This window comes from Arachis hypogaea, chromosome 16, assembly GCF_003086295.3.
Source record: "Arachis hypogaea cultivar Tifrunner chromosome 16, arahy.Tifrunner.gnm2.J5K5, whole genome shotgun sequence".
Lineage (NCBI taxonomy): Eukaryota > Viridiplantae > Streptophyta > Magnoliopsida > Fabales > Fabaceae > Arachis > Arachis hypogaea.
Window position 1 is genome coordinate 55,735,586 of NC_092051.1, and position 22,259 is coordinate 55,757,844.

General features: G+C 39.3%; 1 non-coding gene across 1 annotated transcript; it reads left to right on the plus strand.

Moving 5' to 3' along the window:
• Positions 1-18,442: 18,442 nt before the first annotated feature.
• LOC112761123 (small nucleolar RNA R71) lies at positions 18,443-18,546 on the plus strand. The gene has a single exon (XR_003181533.1). It is a non-coding gene; the product is annotated as a small nucleolar RNA R71 (small nucleolar RNA).
• Positions 18,547-22,259: the final 3,713 nt, after the last annotated feature.

Consider the following 22,259-nt stretch of genomic DNA (forward strand, 5'->3'; position numbering starts at 1 on the left):
CTAAGGTTGCTGCTACAATACCTTACTTTTTGCTTATGTCCCATGTTAGCTTTTTCTTCTTTCTTTTGCATTACAGAGCTCGTTTCTTATTGAAGGCTTGGTGGCAAATGTTGCAGTGGCATTTGGCTTAATTTCACTCAACATTTCTTCACCACAGACACATGGCTCACTTTTCTTCTTCCTAGGATCATTGATGCCCAGCATCTCTTTGGATAGCTAAAGGTTTTGTGGCTAGGTTGCTCTTTATTGTGGACTTTCAGTTGGCAATCCCAAATCAGTTGATCTAAGTTGCCAAGTTTTAAAATACTCCTTAGAACTTACTTGTCCAAGCATATCCTAGTACAAGAACACCATAGGCATATGTCCCAGGGTCCAAGCTATTGGTGTCTAGCCTTATTGTTTGTTTCTTTGCCAACTTTTGGCTTTTCTTCTTTCTTTTTCTTTTTATTTTGGTTTACTTTCAAGGGACTTTCTTTAAATAAAGGATCACAGCAACAAACTAGCTTAAGCTTCAAGTAACAAGTCATTTTGCAGCATTTATTTCTATGAGCTATCAATTAAATCAAACACACACCACCACTAATTTTCATTCTAACTTTTGCAACATTCAACAATTACTTTTCTAAATCAAACATCTTTCTTTTATTCAAACAGCAAGGGAAACAAAACAAAGTATTCAAGTTGATGAATGATGACAGTTATTATGCAGATAGCTTTCAAGCAAAAATTATGCAGATAGCTTTCTTCAACATGTACTTCCACTTGCAACTAAATAATCATTCTAGCCAGACATAAAGGACTCTCTGAAGTAAATCATTACACAACAACAAGGATCAAGTATAAATACAACCTGTTGGGTTGCAGCTTTTCATTCTTCCTTCTGTTTGTTCCTTGTAAGTTATAATGCAGATGTTCCCTGATCTGTTGGCTATTTTCTTGCATACTTCTCAAATCTTGCTTGCTTTTCAACTCCTTTAGATGTTCGGCTAATCTGCAAGACTTCTTTGTGGGCTCTTGAACTTATTTTGGTGTGCGAACACCAAACTTAGTTCCTTGCCAATGCTTCTTATGCAACAAATTAGCTATATGCAAAATCTCTTTTTTTTTTCTTTTTCAAAAGTAATAAAACGAATGACTTAGAAAATAGCAGAATAGTTAACTATTTTATCCGAATGCGTGAAGCTAGCTTTGTGCAGGGGGTGAGAATGTGTTTTATGGTGGGATTTTGGTGGAACACCAAAATTAGAATCCTTCATTCTCCCTTATATTGTTTTGGTGTGCAACACCAAACTTAGCTTCTTGCAATATAGATAAAGCTAATTGACCTTTTTATTAAAATAGCCATGAAAATAAAACTACCTCAGGTTGGGTTGCCTCCCAACAAGCGCTCTTTTATTGTCATTAGCTTGACATTGAACTCCTCTTTTATGGTGGTTGATGACTGTAGTGCCTCAACTTGTCCCCTCTGATTGTGAGCTTCTTCTTTGTTCCTTGATGCTCTACTTCAGAATGCTCTAGTGAGAGTATTTTACTCACAATATAGTAATCATCAGTCTGTTGGCTTGCTCCCAGTTGTTGATAGATCAACTGTACTTTGTCACCCTTGGAAAGCCCTTCTGTTGGAATTCTTTTGTTCTTCCATCCCTTTTTGCTTCTGTTCTTGTTTGTCTTTCCTCCTTTTGCTGATCCTTCTTCTTTGGCAATAGGCTTCCCTTTGAGATTTCTCTTCTTAGTTGCCAACACTCCAATGTCTTCTTGAACTTCTTCATTATTTTGCATAGTCTCTTTCTCTTTTTGATCTGCTGTATCATCTATCTCTTGCTTTAGAAGGCAGCTGTTGTTTGTCTTGTTGATCCCTTCCTTCCATTGCAGATTTTCTTTGTCAGTTTCCGTACCATCCTTCCTTTCTTCACTGAACTGTGTTTCTGGCAATACACTCAGGGTGACACTTTCATCATGCATTCTGAGGGTCAATTCTCCTTTCTCTACGTCTATTATGGCCCTAGCAGTGGCCAAGAACGGTCTTCCCAGTATAATGGAATTACCTTCATCCTTATCTGAATCTAAGATCACAAAATCTGCGGGGAAGATGAATCTATCTACCTTGACTAGAAAGTTCTCAATCACACCCATGGGACATATCACTGACTTGTCCACCAATTCTAGAGACATTTGTACTGGTTTCACCTCTTTTATGCACAGCTTTTTTACTAGAAAGGAAGGCATTAGATTGATACTAGCTCCTAAGTCACACATTGCTTTGTTGATGGTCATACTACCAATGGCGCAAGGTAGAAAGAAACTTCCAGGATCTTCGAGTTTAAGGGGAAGTCCTTTCTAGATTAGTTCTCTGCATTCCTCAGTGAGCAGTATAGTTTCATTAACTTGCCAACTCCATTTCTTGTTGATAAGTTCTTTCAAGAACTTTGCATATAAGGGCATTTGCTCAAGTGCTTCAGCTAAGGGAATATTGATCTCCAACTTCTTGAAGACTTCAAGAAATTTTAGGAAGTGTTGGTCCTTAGTCTCCTTGTTGAATCTTTGAGGATATGGCAATGGAGGTGTGAAGTTCACTCCCTGCCTTTGTTCCTTGGTTAGCTCCCTCATTGATTCCTTCTCTTTCCTTGATTTTTGTGGCTGATCTTCCCTTTCTTTGAGCTTCTCTGAGGTCTGCTTGCCTGCTGTTACCTCTTTATCATTGGTTGCCTCTTCTTCAGCTTGTTTCTTATCACTTTCATTTGGCTTCTTAGTTGCTTCTTCGTTTTTCACCAGGATCTTTCCACTCCTCAGCTGTATTGCCTTGCACTCCTCTTTTGGATTAGGAATAGTGTCACTTGGTAGTGAGCTTGATGGTCTTTCAATGGTGATCTGCTTGGAGAGTTGTCCAATTTGCCTTTCCATATTCTTCATGGAGGCTTCCTGGTTCCTTGTTGTCATTTCCTGGTGCTTCATCAATTTTTCCATTAGGAGCTCCAAGTTGGAAATCCTCTGAGAGTCTTGTGAAATTGGTTGATTGTAGGGTGTTGAGGGTTGAGGGTAAGTGTTTTAGTTGGAGGCTTGGTTATTGGATGGATGATGGTTAGAGTTGGGGTAGGTGTTTTGTGGTTTTCTGTATGTGTTTTGGTTATTATTCTGCTGGCTGTTTTGGTTTGTGTTTTTCCAACTGTTTTGGTTTGAGTTTCTTTGCCATTGCTGCTGAGTTTGATTGTGGTTGTCTCCCCATCTGAGGTTGGGATGGTTCTTCCACGAAGGGTTGTTGATGTGCGGAAAACTTGTCTCATAACAAATTTCCTTCGGTAAGTGTACCGAATTTGTCATCAAGTAAAAACTCACAATAGAGTGAGGTCGAATCCCACAGGGATTGATTGATCAAGCAACTTTAATTAGAGGAATATTCTAGTTGAGTGAATCAGAATTTGAGTTGAGAATTGCAGAAAATTAAATGGCGGGAAAGTAAATAACAGAAAAGTAAATACTAGAAATAAAGAGCTGAATGTAGATGACGGAAAGTAAATTGCAGAATCTTAAATCGAAATGGGGTAATTGCTCATAAAAGTAAATGACAGAAATTAAAGAGAATGGGTAAGATCAGAAATGGAGAGTTCATTGGGCTCAGGAGATGTTGCATTCTCCGAATCAATTTCATTTTCATCTCTTCCTCAATCAATGCACTCATTGATCTCCTTGGCAATCTTAAGTGATCGAATTACAATTTCTTGTAATTCAATCTCTCAAATCTTGATCAATAGCCAATTCCTTGGTCAATTGCTCATGAGAAGAGATGAAGTAAGGTCACTGATTATACCACATGCATTTCCCAAATCAAGTGTTGAGAGGATTATAGTCACATATCCATCCAAACCCAATTTGGTCCAGCATGAGAAAGCATTTCTAGCATGATCTCTTCATTCCTCTTTCAAGGTTCAGAAGAGATCCAAGTTTGAATAGCTTCTTTTCCAAGATAACTACCCAATTGGATGAAGATCGAAAGCTTTCAAGTAAAATCAAGAGAAAAGATAGAAGAAGAATAATGAAAACTAGTATTGATCCATCAAATTACAACAGAGCTCCCTAACCCAATGAAAAGGGTTTAGTTGTTCATAGCTCTGGAAAATGAAAACAAAGATGGAGAATACATGATGAAACTAGAAGTGCAGAGAAAGTAAAATACAGAGAGTAGTTCTATGCCAAGAGGCTCCCTATAATTTCCAACTCCCCAAAATAATTCAAAGCTACTCCTATATATACTACTCTTCTGATCTTCTAGTTGGCTCTTCAAGTCTTGGGTATGGGCCTTTGGATCTTGAGTTTGAAGCAGTTATCTTCTTCATTGGGCTTGGCTTTACTTGCAGAGAGAAAGTGTGAAGTGGGAAGAGACTTTAGCTCAGGACGTTAGTGGTGTTAACGTTCAGTGAAAATATAGGTTCGAGAATGTTAGTGACAATCACCTTTTTCACTAACGTTCCTCACCCAAGTAAGAGCCACGTTAACCTCAACGTTAGTGGCACAAACGTTGCCACTAACGTTGCCTCTTTGTCCTTCGCACACGTTATTGGGACTTACCTTTCCCAATAACGTTGAGAAGCCTCCTCTTTCCCTACGTTAGAGTCCACGTTAACTTAGTTAACGTGGCTCCTTAACGTGGGCTTGCCAACCTTCGAGAACGTTAGTGACACTTACCTTTGTCACTAACGTTCCAATGTGCCCCTAGCTCCCACTTTAGAGTCCACGTTAACTAGGTTAACGTGACCTTTAACGTGGCTGTGCTAGCCATCTCCAACGTTAGTGACAAAGGTGAATGTCACTAACGTTGGCTCATCATCTCTCCTCCTCACGTTAGCTTCCACGTTAACTAAGTTAACGTGGGAGTTAACGTGGCTCATTGTGGCTTGTGTGGGCTCCTTCCAACGTTAGTGACAATGTTAGGTGTCACTAACGTTGGCGATCACCTTCCTTCTTCACGCTAGCTTCCACGTTAACTAGGTTAACGTGGCTTATTGGGGCTTGTGTTGGTTAATCCCAACGTTAGTGACAATGTTTGGTGTCACTAACGTTGTCGATCACCTACTTTCTTCACGTTAGCTTCCACGTTAACTAGGTTAACGTGGAAGTTAACGTGGCTTATTGTGACTTGGCCAACGTTAGTGACAAAGTTGAATGTCACTAACGTTGGCTTCCCCTTTACTTCTTAACGTTAGAGGCCACGTTAACTAAGTTAACGTGGCTCTTAACGTGGCCACTTATGAGCTTGGTCCAACGTTAGTGACAAAGGTAAGTGTCACTAATGTTGGCTCCATTTTCTTTCCTCCACGTTAGAGTTTACGTTAACTTAGTTAACATGACTCTTAACGTGGGCAATGTTGGCTTCGAGAGCGTTATTGGCGATTACTTTTCTCATTAACTTTGCAAGTTACTCCCATTCCACGTTAGGAGTTACGTTAATTAGATTAACGTGGCTGCTAACGTGGTTTTTCCTTGCTTCCTTTGTCCTGAAATCAAGCAATAGAGTGCATCAAAATTCTAGTCCAAGTCATGGGAAATACAATATCCAATTTGTCATTAAATTCATGCAAAATCCTCATGAAATCATGTAAAGTGCACAATGTATGCTTGAATCAAGATGTAAGTGAATATCTATCCAAAACTAGCTTATTTTCTAAGGAAATGCATGAAACTACCCTAAAAATAGTAAAGAAAAGGCCAGTGAAACTAGCCAAAATGTCCTGGCATCAGTTGTAAGTATCACCATAGACTTTATTTGGCCCAGAATTTTGGTTGTGCATGTACTGGACTTGTTCTTGCTGTTGCTCCTCTTGAGTTTCTTCATTTTGCCCCCATGTGGTTGATGGTTGGCTTGTGTTGACTGCTGCAACTTAGAGGCTATCAATCCTCTTGGCCATTTGCTCAAATTGTTGTTGAATTTGCTGCTGCATTATTTTGTTTTGAGCCAGGATTGAGTCCACTCCTTCCAACTCCATCACTCCTTTCCTTTGTGATGGTTGGCATTGCCTTCGGTGAGCAAAGAAGTATTGGTTGTTAGTAACCATATCAATGAGATTTTGGGCTTCCTGTGCAGTTTTCATGAGTTGCACAGAACCTCCTGCTGAATGATCTAAGGCCTCTTGAGATTTCAGTGTCAAGCCTTCATAAAAATTTTGCAATCTCTCCCATTCATTGAACATTTCAGGAGGACATTTCCTAATTAGAGCCTTGTATCGTTCCCATGCCTCATACAAAGGTTCAGCATCCATTTGTGTGAATGTTTGTACCTCAGTCTTCAATCTAATAACCCTCTGAGGTGGGTAAAATTTGGCAAGGAACTTGCTCACTAAATCATCCCAGTTGTCTATGCTGTCCCTTGGGAAAGATTCCAACCATTGAGTAGCTTTGTCTCTGAGAGAGAATGGAAATAATAGCAGCTTGTAGATTTCCGGATGCACTCTATTCGTTTTGACAGTGTCACAAATCCTCAAGAAAGTAGACAAGTGTTGATTTGGATCTTCAAGTGGCCCTCCTCCATAAGAACAATTATTTTGAACCAAGGTGATGAGTTGTGGCTTTAGTTCAAAGTTATTTACATTAACATTTGGGGTAAGAATGCTACTCCCACAATGTCTAGGATTTACAAATGTATAGGAAGCCAAAACTCTCCTCTGTGGTGGATTTTTGTTGTTATTGGCTGCTCCTCCTTGTGGATTTGGTGGATTATTTGACTATTCTTCCATCTCCTGGAATTCTTCTTCAGACTCTTCTTCTCCCACAATGTTTTTCCCTCTTTCAGCTCTTCTTAACCTTCTAAGAGTTCTCTCGTCTTGTTCACAAAAAGTGGGTATGACTCTCCTTGTACCTAACATACAATCAAAACAAAAAGAATCACACAAAACCCATTACTGGTGTAAAATTTTAGTTAGCTTAAGCAAAAATTCAAACAGTTAGTGTGTTAGTTAAAAAGTCAAAGAAATAGAAAATAAAAAGTGCTAGATCTAAATCTCCACTTCACTTAATCATTGTCAATCTAATCAATCCCCGGCAACGGTGCCAAAAACATGATGTGTGGAAAACGATCCAACACGAAACTCACGGGCAAGTGTACCGGGTCACATCAAGTAATAATAACTCACATGAGTGAGGTCGATCCCACAGGGATTGAAGGATTGAACAATTTTAGTTTAGTTGTTGATTTAGTCAAGCGAATCAAGTATTGGTTGAGTTGTTTGCAATTGGCAGAAACTAAATTGCTTGAAATGTAAAGGGAGAGGGGTAAAATGCAGTAAATTAAAAAGCAGGAAAGTAAATAAGCAGAATCTTAAAGTGCAAGTAATGTAAATTGCAGAAACTTAGATTGCAAGAAATGTAAATGGCTGAAACTTAAAGTGCAAGAAATGTAAATTGCTTGAATTATAAAAGGAATTGGGAGCTGAGATTGCAGAATTTAAACAAGAACAAGTAAATTTCATTAAACAGTAAAGTAGAGGATGAATTGAATTGAAGTAGGTCTCAAACAGAAAAGTGAAAATGCTTGAAGAGTTTAAAAACAGAAAGTGATTGGTGCTTAATTTGCAGCAATGTAAAAGATGGTTGAAGATCTCAGGGGTGGAAGAGACTAGATAACAAGTCTTGATCTCAAATCCTTCCTTGATCCAACAAGAACAATTGCAAAAGAAGTAAAGAAAAGCAAATTGCAGAGAGAGTAGAAGATGAAGCAGTAAAGTAAACAGAAATTGAAATTCATATATGCAGAGAAAGTAAACAAGAGATCTCAAGGTGAGATTGAAACAGAAGTTCTTTAATTCTTCACCCAAGATCCAAAGCAAGAAAAGTAAAGGTGCTCAAGCAAGAACAAGGAAGAAGAGAGATTAATTCCCCTTCCCAATTCTCTAAGATCTAAATTCAAAAGTAAAAGCTCAAAATGAAAAATGAAAGTTCAAAGAAAAATCAAAGTAAAGTCTAGAGGTCCTAATTACATCAAACTAGCTCCTATTTATACACTTTCTATTCTTGGATTTTGGAATTTGGATGGGCTTTTGATTTGGTGAAGAAATGAATTAAATTGGATTTTTAATTGAATTTTCAGTCCATGTGAAAATTTGCTCCCAGGAGGATGCTCAGCTCAAGTGGGGAGCTGAGCATTGAAGCTTTGTGTGGGGAGTCTTGCGTAGCGTGCTAGGCTGGGGAAGGCACCAGGGGAATGCTATGCTCACAAGGTGAGCTGAGCATTGGGGCCTTGTGTGCATGTCTTGCTCCCTGGCCGTGTCAAATGTTGCGCCTTGCCTTCATTGGTCCGTGTCAATTGTTGCACGCTTTCCTTCCCTGGACCGTGTCAAGCATGCTCATGAGTAGTGCTCTGCTCTCCAAGTGAGCTGAGCATTGGAGCTTCCAAGGAAGGTCCTTGGTTCGAACCTTGAGGAATGCACGCTGGTTTCTTTTCTTTGTGAGGGAAGTAGCGCTTCTCTCTCCTCTCTTCCTTGAGGTGCTTGGTTCGAACCTTGGAGGATGCTTTTGGCCAATTCTTGGCTTATTTTCCTTGTAAGTAGCGCTCCCCCACTCCCCTTTGGTTCTTGGTTCGACCCTTGGAGAAGGCATTTGGCAAACAATTTCCTTGAATTTCTTTTGATGAATGCCCGATAATGCTCCCTTGGTGAGCTGAGCATTGTTTTTCCATTCCTTGTTTCTTGGCTTCAAATTGTGCTCAGCTCACAAGGGGAGCAGAGCATTGAAGCCGTGCCTCCTTGGTTCATTGTTGTGCTCCTTTGGAGAGCACTGAGCTCTTGGGGAGGCACTGTGGCTTTCCTCCTTCATTATGCCACGCTTCCTCATTTCCTTTGCCACACTATTTTCCTTCTTGGGCCACACTTCTTAAGCCACGCTTTCTTCTTTTCTTCTTTTCTTCACCTACAAGAAATCAAAACTACCAATCAAAGTATCACCACATTCACAAGGCTTATAAATCATTAAAACTCAATTAAATGTAGCTTAAACCTTATGATTTAGCATCAATTAAATGGTGGTTGTTTGATTCAAAGAAACCATGCATTTCCATTCCAAATTACTTACTTAGAATGCAAGAAAGTGCATAATACCAAATAAAAACAAAGAAAAAAACTAGTGAAACTAGGCTAAGATGACTTGTCATCAATGCGTTTGTGTGGTTGGCGATATTCTCAAATGACGCGAACGCGTGGGGCATGCGGACGCGTGACTTGATTTGTGCTAGTGGCACGAGTGTAGCCTCGCGTACACACAACTCTCTGTTTTAAATGCATTTTGCCAAAAGTCATGGTGACGCATGCGCGTGGGTGACGCGATCGCGTGAATGGCCATACTTTGAAAAACGACGCGGACGCGTGGGGCACGCGTTCACGTGGGAGGGCTTGTGCTTCTAGCACGAGTCCAACCCAGCTCCATCATAACTTACTGCCAAACACCTCTTTACGTCGATTTTGTAGGGCCACACGTTCGCGTGGGAGGCACTTATTTTTTAAAATTACGCGGACGCGTCATTGACGCGGTCACGTGGGCATATTTGTGCCTAAGGCACGCCTCCAGCCACGCTTTCGCGTGACTTTCTGTTCACTTCTCTTTTCTTCAGAACGCACCTGTGACGCGGACGCGTCAGCGATGCTTACGCGTCGCGTGCATTTTTTTAATGCAACTATATGCAGATATTATGAGAAGAGTCATTAAAAAAAATTAAATAGAATAAAGTAAAATAAAACTAAGACTGAAACGGAATGATCATACCATGGTGGGTTGTCTCCCACCTAGCACTTTTAGTTAAAGTCCTTAAGTTGGACATTTGGTGAGCTCCCTGTCATGGTGGCTTATGCTTGAACTCATCTAGGAATCTCCACCAATGTTTGCAATTCAAATAGCCTCTGGGATCCCACACTAGTTGAATAAAGCCTTCAAGCAAGTTAAAGCAAGTGACAAGGCCCCAAGAGTGTTGATTGCTGGAATGAATTCCGGGGTTCCAAACCTTGCTTTTGCACCCATCTTCTTGTTGATCATCATTTTTCCACGTGGGTGGTGAACAGTCGAAATTCTCACGGAGACATCCAAACAATTTCCTAGACCCATTCATTTGAGAATTATACCAACCCTTATACTTCAATTTGGAGCATGCAACCATATTGAACCTTGCATGACAATTCCGATTACTAACCATCTCCCGCTTGCTCTTATAGCCACAAAGAGCTCTAAGTTGCCCATCCGTCTCGAGCAAAGCATATTCAAGTGCGCTAATTAAGCTTAGAGATGAAAGATTTACCCACTTGAATGAAGGGATGGATGGTGATGGCTTTGGGGGAGAGGTCTCCAACAACATTGGCAAGGTGATTTCTAGCTCCATTCCCTTGAGCTCTTCCTTAACAACTTCCACCTTTTTACAAGCTTCTTCAATATCAACCTCTTCCTCTTGGTAGCTTTCTTCCAATTCGATCTCTTCTTCATTGTTCACCAAGGGCATGGGAGGTTGTGCTTCTTCTTCTTTAATCTCCATGTCAAGTCTAATGGGAGAGGATTCAAATGTAGATAAGAATTCATCAATGATTGAATCCATCTCTTGATCATCCCTTTCAAAGTTTTCAACCATGATATGCCTTGGAGGTTTTACACCCTCCTCAACATCAAATTCAAACTCCTTAGAAGGGGGCTCTATGACTGGGCTTTCCCATGGACATTCTGCATCTCCTAAGTCTTCGACCAGTTCTTCTTCTTTGATAATCTCGGCTTCCTCTACTTGTTCCAATGCAAAGTCATGCTCCTTATTGTCCACCGGAGCTTCTAGTGTCTCCTTCATGCTACGTTCTTCATTAGATTCTCCACATGAAGTCATGGGGTTCCTTGAGTGTCCGAACGTCTGGAAGGTAATCGATTTATTACTTGCTCCAGTTGATGAAGGGTTGCATGAAATTGATCTACTGTTTCCTTGAGGCGAGCCTGTGATTCTTGGGTCGATGGATATGGACATGGTGTATATGGAAGTGGTGGTTCTTGGGGGTAATTGGATTGGAATTAGGGTGGGTAAGGGTTAGGGTCTAATGGAGGTGAATGGTTGTAGGTGGCTTGTGAGTATGGTGGTTCAAAGCTATGTTGAGGAGGTGGTTCATTGGCATATGATGGGGCTTGCTGGTAACTACAAGGGGGTCTACCATATCTATCATCTTGGTATGCATCTCGGAATAGCTCCTGACCATAGTAATTTGGTGGAGGTAGTTTGTCATGAAAGGGTCAACCATAACTATTGTCTTGGCATGCATTGTAGGATGGTCATTGTCCATGGTATCTTGGAAGGTGTTGTTGCCGAAAAGGTTGATCAGATCCTTGTGGCTCCTTCCATCTTTGATTGTTTCGACCTTGATGCATGTTCCTGTTATAGCTTCCATTCCTTTCAACAACATTAGAACCAAACTCAAAGCGACGGGGGTGAGAACTCATAGTAGCTAATAAAAATTAAAAACAAAAATAAAAGCAAATAAACAAGCAAAATAAAATATTTACAATAATCAATAATAAGGCACACGTTTGCAATTCCCCGGCAACGGCGCCATTTTGACGATTAGATTCTTGCTAGTAAAGAAATTTTTATAAAAATAATCGCGTTATAAGTATAGTTTCTAAACCAACAGAGAATCCTTTCGTACAAAAATTTTGTTGTCACAAGTAACAAAACCCAATAAAATTTATAACTGAAGTATTTAAACCTCGGGTCGTCTTCTCAAGTTAGCTTTCCAACACAACTGGAACCGCCTCATTTGGACCTCTGTAGCTCAAGTTATGACCATTTGAGTGCGAAGAGGTCAGGCTGGACAACTTAGCAGTTCCTTCAACTTCTTGTATTCCTTCCACTTTTGCATGCTTCCTTTCCATCCTCTGAGCCATTCCTGCCCTGTAATCTCTGAAATCACTTAACACATATATCACGGCATCGAATGGTATAAAGGGAGGATTAAAATTAATAAAGTTAAGGTCAAAGAAACATGGTTTCAATCATAGCACAAAATCAGGAAGGAAAATGTAAAACATGCGATTAGTATGAATAAGTGTGCAAAGACTTGATAAAAATCACTCAATTGAGCACAATATAAACCATAAAATAGTGGTTTATCAGCGAGCAAGGACGCGCACGCGCAGGAGACGCCTTCGCGTCGATGAATGAGCGTTGCGCTATATTTGAGAATGCTACGTTCTCCTAAAGCTGCATTGAAGTACCAATATGGACCCATTATGACCTGCATCAACGAAGGCAAAAAAGCCCAATCCAATTACTTGAAGACTGAATTGGAGAGTCTATAAATAGAAGAGAATTTGATTTCATTATGGAGTTTTTAGCTAGCAGATCGGAAAGGCTAGAAAGGGAGGGACCCAAATTGGGAAACTCTGCACTAAAATTTCATTGTATTTTCCTTCTGTTTTTCATGTTCTGCACTTTATGTTTTCTGTTCTGTATTAGAGTAATGATGAACTAAACCCCAAAATTTATTAGGGGGAGGAACTCTATTGTAATCTCCGTGAATCAATGAAATTCTTCTTCTTTTCAATTAAATTGGGTAGCTATAGGATATCTTCTGTTTTGATTGAGAATTACTCATTCTGTAAGGGGGTTTAATTCAGTTGAATGTGGGTGTGAGCCTCAGAAGGGAAATCACTTACATTAGAATTAGAGCTCTATCCTTCACTACTCTCTTGATCAACACTATTCGGGAGTAGTTGAGATCCTGAGAGTTAGTGTGGCTTATGGATGAGAGAAATGCACATAACCTCTTCTCATGTCAATTGGATCAAGGAATTGGCAAGATTGATTGTGATTAGAGAGATTAGATTATCAAGGAATTGGGATCCAATCAATTTCAATCTGCTATAGATTTACCCATATGATTGATAAAGGAGTTGAGATCCATTTGATTCATGAAGGATTATGATATCTCCAATCCTTGATGAATCACTTTCCTTGAATCTCTTCAACTTAGATCTCTCCTATTTCACTGTAATTTACATTATCCATTTCTGTTTTAGTTTCCTGCACCCAATTCCCCTTACAATTCATGCAATTTAAGTTTTCGTGCCTTTTAAATTTCTGCACCTTTACTTTCATGCACTTTGAGATTCAGTTATTTACATTCCTTTCAATTTAAGATTCAATTCTCTTAATTTATTGCACTTTAAGTTTCAGTTATTTAAGCTTCTTGCCATTTACTTTTCAAGCTCTTTACATTCTGCACTTTAGATTTCTTGCAAATTTATTTTCTATCAATCCAATTTCACTCAATTCATCAATATTAGCTTAACTAGACTAATCACCAAACTAAAGTTGCTTAATCCATCAATCCCTGTGGGATCGACCTCACTTTCGTGAGTTTTACTACTTGATGCGACCTGGTACACTTGCCGGTTAGTTTGTGTGGAATCGATTTTCCCTCATCAAGCTGTCACTGCTGGCATGTAGTCTTTCTTCATGTTGCTCCACTACCTCTGCTTGATGAGGAGCCCGTTCACCACCTCTGTGGTCCTTTGCTTTGCTTTCTTCCTGGGCATGCATTCCTTTTTCCTTCTGCTCCATTATCTCTGCTATACGAAGAGCTGCTCCTTGCTTCTGCATTCTTATAATTTTTGTGTTTTGCTCTCCCACTATCTGAATTCAGCTTTACTAATGTCCTTGCAGTGAGAGTGTCCCCAGCTGTCTTTGTGTTTTGTCTTGGTATTACAGCTTTCCTTGAGTGATGCCAAATGACCTTCTTGCTTTTTCTTATTTTTGTTTCCCTCCAGTACCATTCGGTGCTCTCTCTCTTGGCTTATTTGATTACTCATTCAAATACATGGAGCTGATACACTATGGACTAAGGTGTTGGATCTGTAGTATGTTAATTAGCTGAAGCTATGCTAGCTTGGGCTGCAACATGAACTTGAACACTTGGGCCTGCATAACTCAAAACACATATTAAACCACAATTGGGCTTTTGACCCAAATAATGTTTGTCATCAAAAGTTAGCCCAAAATCAAAATAGGCTTAACAATCTCTCCCTTGATGATAAACATGATAAAAGAGGATAGTAGAATTTAAAATTAATTGAAATGGGTTGAGAGCACTTCCCTTTGATGACCGTCCAAAGCGTGTATTACTCCCCCTCAATGTTAGCAATTCCCTCCCCCTTAATCATGGCATACATCTTCGACTGAAAAATGTTTAAAATAGCCAAGAACAATTTCCACAGCAGTATATCACAGTAATAGAGACTCACAAAACAATCATAATAGTGACTCACAAAACAAGATTATCAACAACATTTCTCCTTTTTCATTATTCTATCAAGAGTCAACAATTTTAACATTCATAAACAACAAATTAAAAAATATGCATTGTTCAAGCATTCATTCAGAAAACAAAAGGTATTGCTACCACATCAAAATAATCAAACTAATTTCAAGATAGAATTTGAAATCATGCATTTCTAGTTCTTTTGCAATTAAAAACATTTTTCATTTAAGAAAGGTGATGGATTCATAAGACATTCATAGCTTTAAGATATAGACACTAGACACTAATGATCATGTAATGAAGACACAAATATAGATAAAACATAAAGCATAGGAAACGAAAAATAGAAAATAAAGAACAAGGAAATTAAAGAACGGGTCCACCTTAGTGATGGCGGCTAGTTCTTCCTCTTGAAGATCTTATGGAGTGCTTGAGCTCCTCTACGTCTCTTCCTTGCCTTTGTTGCTCCACTCTCATGGCCTTTTGGTCTTCTCTAATTTCATGGAGGATAATGGAGTGCTCTTGGTGCACCATCCTTAGTTGCCCCATGTTGGAACTCAATTCTCCTAAGGAGGTGTTGATTTGCTCCCAATAGTTTTGTGGAGGAAAGTGCATCCCTTGAGGCATCTCAGGGATTTCTTGATGAGAAATTTCCTCATGCTCTTGTTGAGGTCCATGAGTGGGCTCTCTTGTTTGCTCCATCCTTCTCTTGTCCTCTTTAATGAGGATGTCTTCCTCTATGACAATTCCAGCTGAATTGCATAGGGTACAGATGAGATGAGGGAAGGCTAACCTTGCCAAAGTAGAGGGCTTATCTGACACCTTGTAGAGTTCTAGGGATATGATCTCATGTACTTCTACTTCCTCTCCATTCATGATGCTATGGATCATGATAGCCCAGTCTATCATAACTTCAGACCGGTTGCTAGTAGGAATGATAGAGCATTGGATGAACTCCAACCATCCCCTAGCCACGGGCTTGAGGTCAAGCCTTCTTAATTGAACCGGCCTGCCTCTTGAGTCTCTCTTCCATTGAGCTCCTTCCATACAGATGTCCATGAGAACTTGGTCCAACCTTTGATCAAAGTTGACCCTTCTAGTGAAAGGGTGAGGATCTCCTTACATCATTGGCAAGTTGAATGCTAGCCTCACATTATCTGGACTGAAATCCAAGTAATTTCCCCGAACCATTGTGAGCCAATTCTTTGGGTTCGGGTTCACACCTTGGTCATGGTTCTTAGTGATCCATGCATTATCATAGAACTCTTGAACCATTAAGATTCTGACTTGTTGAATGGGGTTGGTGAGAGTTTTCCAACCTCTTCTTTGAATCTCATGTCGTATCTCCGGATATTCACTCTTTTTGAGCTTGAAGAGGACCTCAGGGATCACCTTTTTCTTGGCCACAACTTCATAGAAGTGGTCTTGATGGACCTTTGAGATGAATCTCTCCATCTCCCATGACTCGGATGTGGAAGCAATTGCCTTCCCTTTCCTCTTTCTAGAGGTTTCTCCGGCCTTAGGTGCCATTAGTGGTTATGGAAAAATAGAAAAGCAGAGCTTTTTCCACACCAAACTTAAAAGGTTTACTCGTTCTCGAGCAAAAGAAGAAAGAAAGAAGTAGAAGAAGAAGAAATGGAGGAGATGGAGGGTAGTATTGGTTTCGGCCAAGGGGGTACTAGTGTGTATGATATGTGATATTGAAGGTAGTAAAGAGGGGTCTTTATAGGGTAAGAGAGAGAGGGAATTCGGTCATGAATGGGTGGGTTTGGGAGGGAAATGGTTTGAATTCGAATGGTGAGGTAGGTGGGGTTTATGATGGATGGATGTGAGTGGTGAAGAGAATATAGGTAAGAAGTTAGGATTTGATATGTGAAGGGTATTTGGGGAAGAGTTATTGATGGGATTCGTCAAGGGTATTTGGGGAAGAGTGTTATGGAAAGGTGTGAAGAGGAGAGAAGAAGAGGTGGGGTAGGTGGGGATCTTGTGGGGTCCACAGATCTTGAGGTGCCAAGGATTTCTGCTCCCTACACCATTTTGGCGTTCAAACGCCCATTGTGTGCCAATCCTGGCATTTAACGCCAGCTCTGCTACCTTTCCTGGCGTTAAACGCCAGTCTGCTGCCCATTTCTGGTGTTAAACGCCAGCTCTACTACCTTTCCTAGAGTTAAACGCCAGTCTACTGCCCATTTTTGGTGTTTAATGCCAGCCAGATGCCAGACAGCCCTTTCTGGTGTTAAACGCCCAGAGTGCTACCCATTCTGGCGTTTAACGCCCAGAATGCTGCCAGGTTGGGGGTTGAACGCCCATTCTGCTATCCTTACTGGCGTTTAAATGCCAGCAAGTCTGTCCTCCAAGGTGTACTATTTTTGATGCTGTTTTTCATTCTGCTTTAATTTTGCAGTTGTTTTTATGACTTCACATGATCATCAACCTAAAGAAAACATAAAATAACAATAGAAAATAAATAAATATAATTAAATAACATTAGGTTGCCTCCCAAAAAGCGCTTCTTTAATATCAATAGCTTGATAGTGAGCTCTTAGAGAGCTTCATAGAGACTCGGAGCTTGATGTTGGCCTCCCAACACCAAACTTAAAAGTTGTGTGTGTGGACTCTATTTGACTCTGTATTGAGAGATACTTTTCATGCTTCCTCTCTATGGTTACAGAGGAAGATCCTTGAGCTTTAAACACAAGGTAGTCCTCATTCAATTGAAGGACCAACTCTCCTCTGTCCACATCAATCACAGCTTTTGCTGTGGCTAAGAAGGGTCTTCCAAGGATAATGGATTCATCCTCATCCCTTCCAGTGTCTAGGATTATAAAATCAACAGGGATGTACAGGCCTTCAACATTTACTAATACATCCTCTACAACTCTATAAGCATGTTTCCTTGATTTGTCTGCTAATTCTAGTGCGAATTTAGCAGCTTTTACCTCAAAGATCCCTAGTTTCTCCATTTCAAAGAGTGGCATGAGGTTTATACTTGAACCAAGGTCACACAGAGCCTTTTTAAAGGGCATGGTGCCTCTGATGCAAGGTATTAAGAACTTTCCAGGATCTGGTTTCTTCTGAGGTAATTTCAGTTGAACCAAAGCATTCAGTTCATTGATGAGCAATGGAGGCTCATCCTCCCAACTCTCATTACCAAATAACTTGGCCTTCAGCTTCATGATTGTTCCTAGATACTGAGCAACTTGCTCTTCAATAATATCTTCATCATCTTCATAGGAAGAATACTCATCAAAGCTCATAAATGGCAACCGTAAGTTCAGTGGAATCTTTATGGTCTCTGTATGAGCCTCAGATTCCTTTGGTTCCTCATTAGGGAACTCCTTAGTGGCCTGTGGACGTCCATTGAGGTCTTTCTCACTGGAAATCACTGCCTTTTGACTCTCTCCAGGTTCGGCCATGTTGGGTATATTGATAGCCTTGCACTCTCTTTTTGGATTCTTTCTGTATTTATTGGGAGACTACTAGGAGGAGTTTTGGCCACTATTTTACTCAGTTGACCCACTTGTGCCTCCAAATTTCTGATGGAGGACCTTGTTTCAGTCATGAAACTAAGAGTGGTCTTAGATAGATCAGAGACTATGGTTGCTAAGTCAGAGAGGCTCTGCTTAGAATTCTCTGTCTGTTGCTCAGAAGATGATGGAAAAAGCTTGCTATTGCCAAACCTATTTCTCCTACCATTATTATTATTGAAGCCTTGATTAGTCTTCTGTTGATCCTTCCATGAGAAATTTGGATGATTCCTCCATGAGGAATTATAGGTGTTTCCATAGGATTCTCCCATGTAATTCACCTCTTCCATTGCAGGATTCTCAGGGTCATAAGCTTCTCCTTCAGGGGAGGCTTCTTTAGTACTACCTGATGCAGCTTGCATTTCAGTCAGACTCTGAGAAATCATATTGACTTGCTGAGTCAATATTTTATTCTGAGTTAATATAGCATTCAGAGTATCAATCTCAATAACTCCTTTCTTCTGAGTTGTCCCATTATTCATAGGGTTTCTTTTAGAAGTGTACATGAACTGGTTATTTGCAACGATTTCAATGAGTTCCTGGGCTTCTGTAGGTGTCTTCTTCAGATGAAGAGATCCTCCAGCAGAGTGGTCCAATGACATCTTGGACAATTCAGACAGACCATCATATAATATACATATGATGCTCCATTCAGAAAATATGTCAGAAGGACACCTTTTGATCAATTACTTGTATCTTTCCCAAGCTTCATAGAGGGATTCACCTTCCTTCTGTCTCAAAGTTTGGACTTCCACTCTAAGCTTGCTCAATTTTTGAGGTGGAAAGAATTTGGCTAAGAAGGCATTGACCAACTTTTCCCAAGAGTTCAGGCTTTCTTTAGGTTGTGAGTCCAACCATGTCCTAGCTCTGTCTCTTACAGCAAAGGGGAAAAGTATAAGTCTGTAGACCTCAGGATTAACCCATTGGTCTTAACAGTGTCACAGATTTACAAGAATTCAGCTAAGAACTAATGAGAGTCTTCAAATGGAAGCCTATGAAACTTGCAATTCTGCTGCATTAGAGAAACTAATTGAGGCTTAAGCTCAAAGTTGTTTGCTCCAATTGCAGGAATTGAGATGCTCCTTCCACAGAAGTCAGAAGAGGGTGCAATAAAGTCACCACGCATCTTCCTTGCATCTCCACCGTTGTTATTAGGTTCGGCCATGTCTTCTTCTTTTTCGAAAATTTCTGTCAGGTTGATGAGCGGATAATTTATACGCTTTTTGGCATTGTTTTTAGGTAGTTTTTAGTATGTTTTAGTTAGTTTTTATTATATTTTTATTTATTTTTAAATAAAAATCACATTTCTTGACTTTATAATTATTTTGTGTGTTTTTCTATGATTTCAGGTATTTTCTGGCTGAAATTGAGGGACCTGAGCAAAAATCTGATTCAGAGGCTGAAAAAGGACTGCAGATGCTGTTGGATTCTGACCTCCCTACACTCGAAGTGGATTTTCTGGAGCTACAGAAGCCCAATTGGTGCGCTCTCAATTGCGTTGGAAAGTAGACATCCTAGGCTTTCCAGCAATAGATAATAGTCCATACTTTGCCCGAGATTTGATAGCCCAAACCGGTGTTCCAAGTCAGCATAAAAATTCTGGCGTCAAAACATCAGAACTGGCATAAAAGCTGGAGTTAAATGCCCAAACTGGCACAAAAGCTGGCGTTTAACTCTAAGAAAAGTCTCTACATGTGAAAGTTTCAATGCTTAGCCCAAGCATACACCAAGTGGGCCCGGAAGTGGATTCTGCATCATTTACTCATTTCTATAAACCTTAGGCTACTAGTTTTCTATAAATAGGACCTTTTGCTATGGTATTTACACACCTCATGACACTTTACACATTTCATATTGTATTTCTGACGGCATGAGTCTCTAAACCCCATGGTTGGGGGTGAGGATCTCTGTTGTGTCTCAATGAATTAATGCAATTACTACTGTTTTCATTTCTATCACGCTTGTTTCTATTCTAAGATATTCACTCGCACTTCAACCTGATGAATGTGATGATCCGTGACACTCATCATTATTCTCACCTATGAACGCGTGCTGACAACCACCTCCGTTCTATTTGCAATAGCTTGAGTGCATATCTCTTGGGTTTCTAATCTAAGATTAGAACCTTCGTGGTATAGGCTAGAATTATTTGCGACCATTCCTGAGATCCGGAAGGTCTAAACCTTGTCTGTGGTATTCCGAGTAGGATCTGAGAAGGGATGACTGTGACGAGCTTCAAACTCACGAGTGCTGGGCATAGTGACAGACGCAAAAGGATCAATGGATCCTATTCCAACATGAGTGAGAACCGACAGATGATTAATCGTGCGCTGACAGCGCATTTGGACCATTTTCGCTGAGAAGACAGATGGTAGCCATTGACAACGGTGATCCACCAACATACAGCTTGCCATGGAAGGAGCCTTGTGTGTGTAAAGAAGAAGACAGTAGGAAAGTAGAGATTCAGAAGACAGAGTACCTCCGGAACCTCAACTTGTTCTCTATTACTGCATAACAAGTATTTATTTCATGTTCTTTTACTTTTTACAATTAAAACTAAGAATCATTACTGATATCCTGACTAAGAATTACAAGATAACCATAGCTTGCTTCAAGTTGACAATCTCTGTGGGATCGACCCTTACTCACGTAAGGTATTACTTGGACGACCCAGTGCACTTGCTGGTTAGTTGTGTGGAATTGCAAATGTGTGATTGTAATTTCGTGCACCAAGTTTTTGGTGCCGTTGTCGGGGATTGTTTGAGTTTGGACAACTGACGGTTTATCTTATTGCTTAGATTAGGAATAATTTATTTTTGTTGGTTTAGAGTCACTAAATTTGAGTCTTTTATTTGAGTTTAGTTTCATATTTTAAGTTTGGTTTCAATTGCATGCTTTTATTTTCTTTCAATTTTTCAAATTTGCATGTTCTTAGTTCTTTCTTGATCTTTAAAAATTCTAAGTTTGGTGTCTTCTTTGTGTTTTCCTTCAAATTTTCGAAAATTAGTGTTTGATTTTCTAAAAATTTTAAGTTTGGTGTCCATTGTACTTTTATTTACTTAAAAATTTTTCAAAAATTTGTTCTTGGTGTTCAACTTAATCTTCAAAGTGTTCTTGGTGTTCATCTTGACATTCAAAGTTTTCTTGTTTGTTCTCTTTGTTTTGATCTAAAATTTCTAAGTTTAGTGTCATTTTTTTGTTTTTCTCTTTCCTCATTAAAATTCAAAAATCAAAAAAATATCTTTTCCTTATTTTTCTCATAAATTTCGAAATTTTGCATTAAATTAGTCAAAGATTTTCAAAATCATATCTTTTTTTAGTCATGACAAAATTCTAATTTCAAAAATTGATTTTTTCAAATCTTTTTCAAAAATCAAATCTTTTTAATTTCTTCAATCATATCTTTTCTATCATATCTTTTTCAAAATAATTTTCTATCATGTCTTTTTGATTGCGAATTTCAAAATCTTTTTCAAAAAAAATTCACCTAACTACTTTTCTCTTTCATATTTCGAAATTAACTAAGCATTCTTTTTCCAAAATCTTTTTAATTAATTTAGTTTTTAATTTGCTTTTATTTCCTTTTCTTCTAATTTTCGAACTTATATTCAATTTTTCAATTATTTTATATTATTTTATTTTAATTTCAGTATTAAAAAAACAAAAAAAAACAAAAATATATTTTATTTACAATCCACATCATCTGCCTTTCTCCATCATGGACCTAAGTGGAAATGAGCAGTCCAAAAGGACTCTGGGGTCATATGCTAACCCCATTACAGCTGCATATGGGAGTAGCATCTGTATACCTCCCATCAAAGCAAGCAGTTTTGAGCTAAATCCTCAGCTCATCATCATGGTGCAGCAAAATTGCCAGTATTCCGGTCTTTCACAGGAAGAACCTACTAAGTTTCTGGTACAGTTCTTACAAATTGCTGACATAGTACGTGATAAAGAAGTAGATCGGGATGTCTATAGATTATTACTGTTTCCATTTGCTGTAAAAGATCAAGCTAGGCATAAAAACATGGAGACAGTTATCAGACAAATTCCTGAATCAATTTTACCCTCCAAAAAGGATGACACAGCTGAGGCTGGACAACCAAGGCTTTAAACAAGATAATCATGAATCTCTTTATAATGCCTGGGAAAGGTACAGATGGATGCTAAGAAAATGCCCCTCTGAAATGTTTTCAGAGTGGGTACAGTTAGACATCTTTTACTATGGGCTTACAAAAAGAGCTCAAATGTCTCTAGACTACTCAGCTGGTGGATCTATACACATAAGAAAGACGATTGAAGAAGCTCAAGAACTCATAGATACGGTTTCTAGAAATCAACATATGTACTCAAGCAGTGAGTCCTCTATAAAAGAAGAGGCTAGGACAGTAACTACTGATCCTAATCCTCAAGAACAGATTGTCGAACTTAATCAGCAATTACTCTTTATGACAAAACAATTAGCAAAATTTAAAGA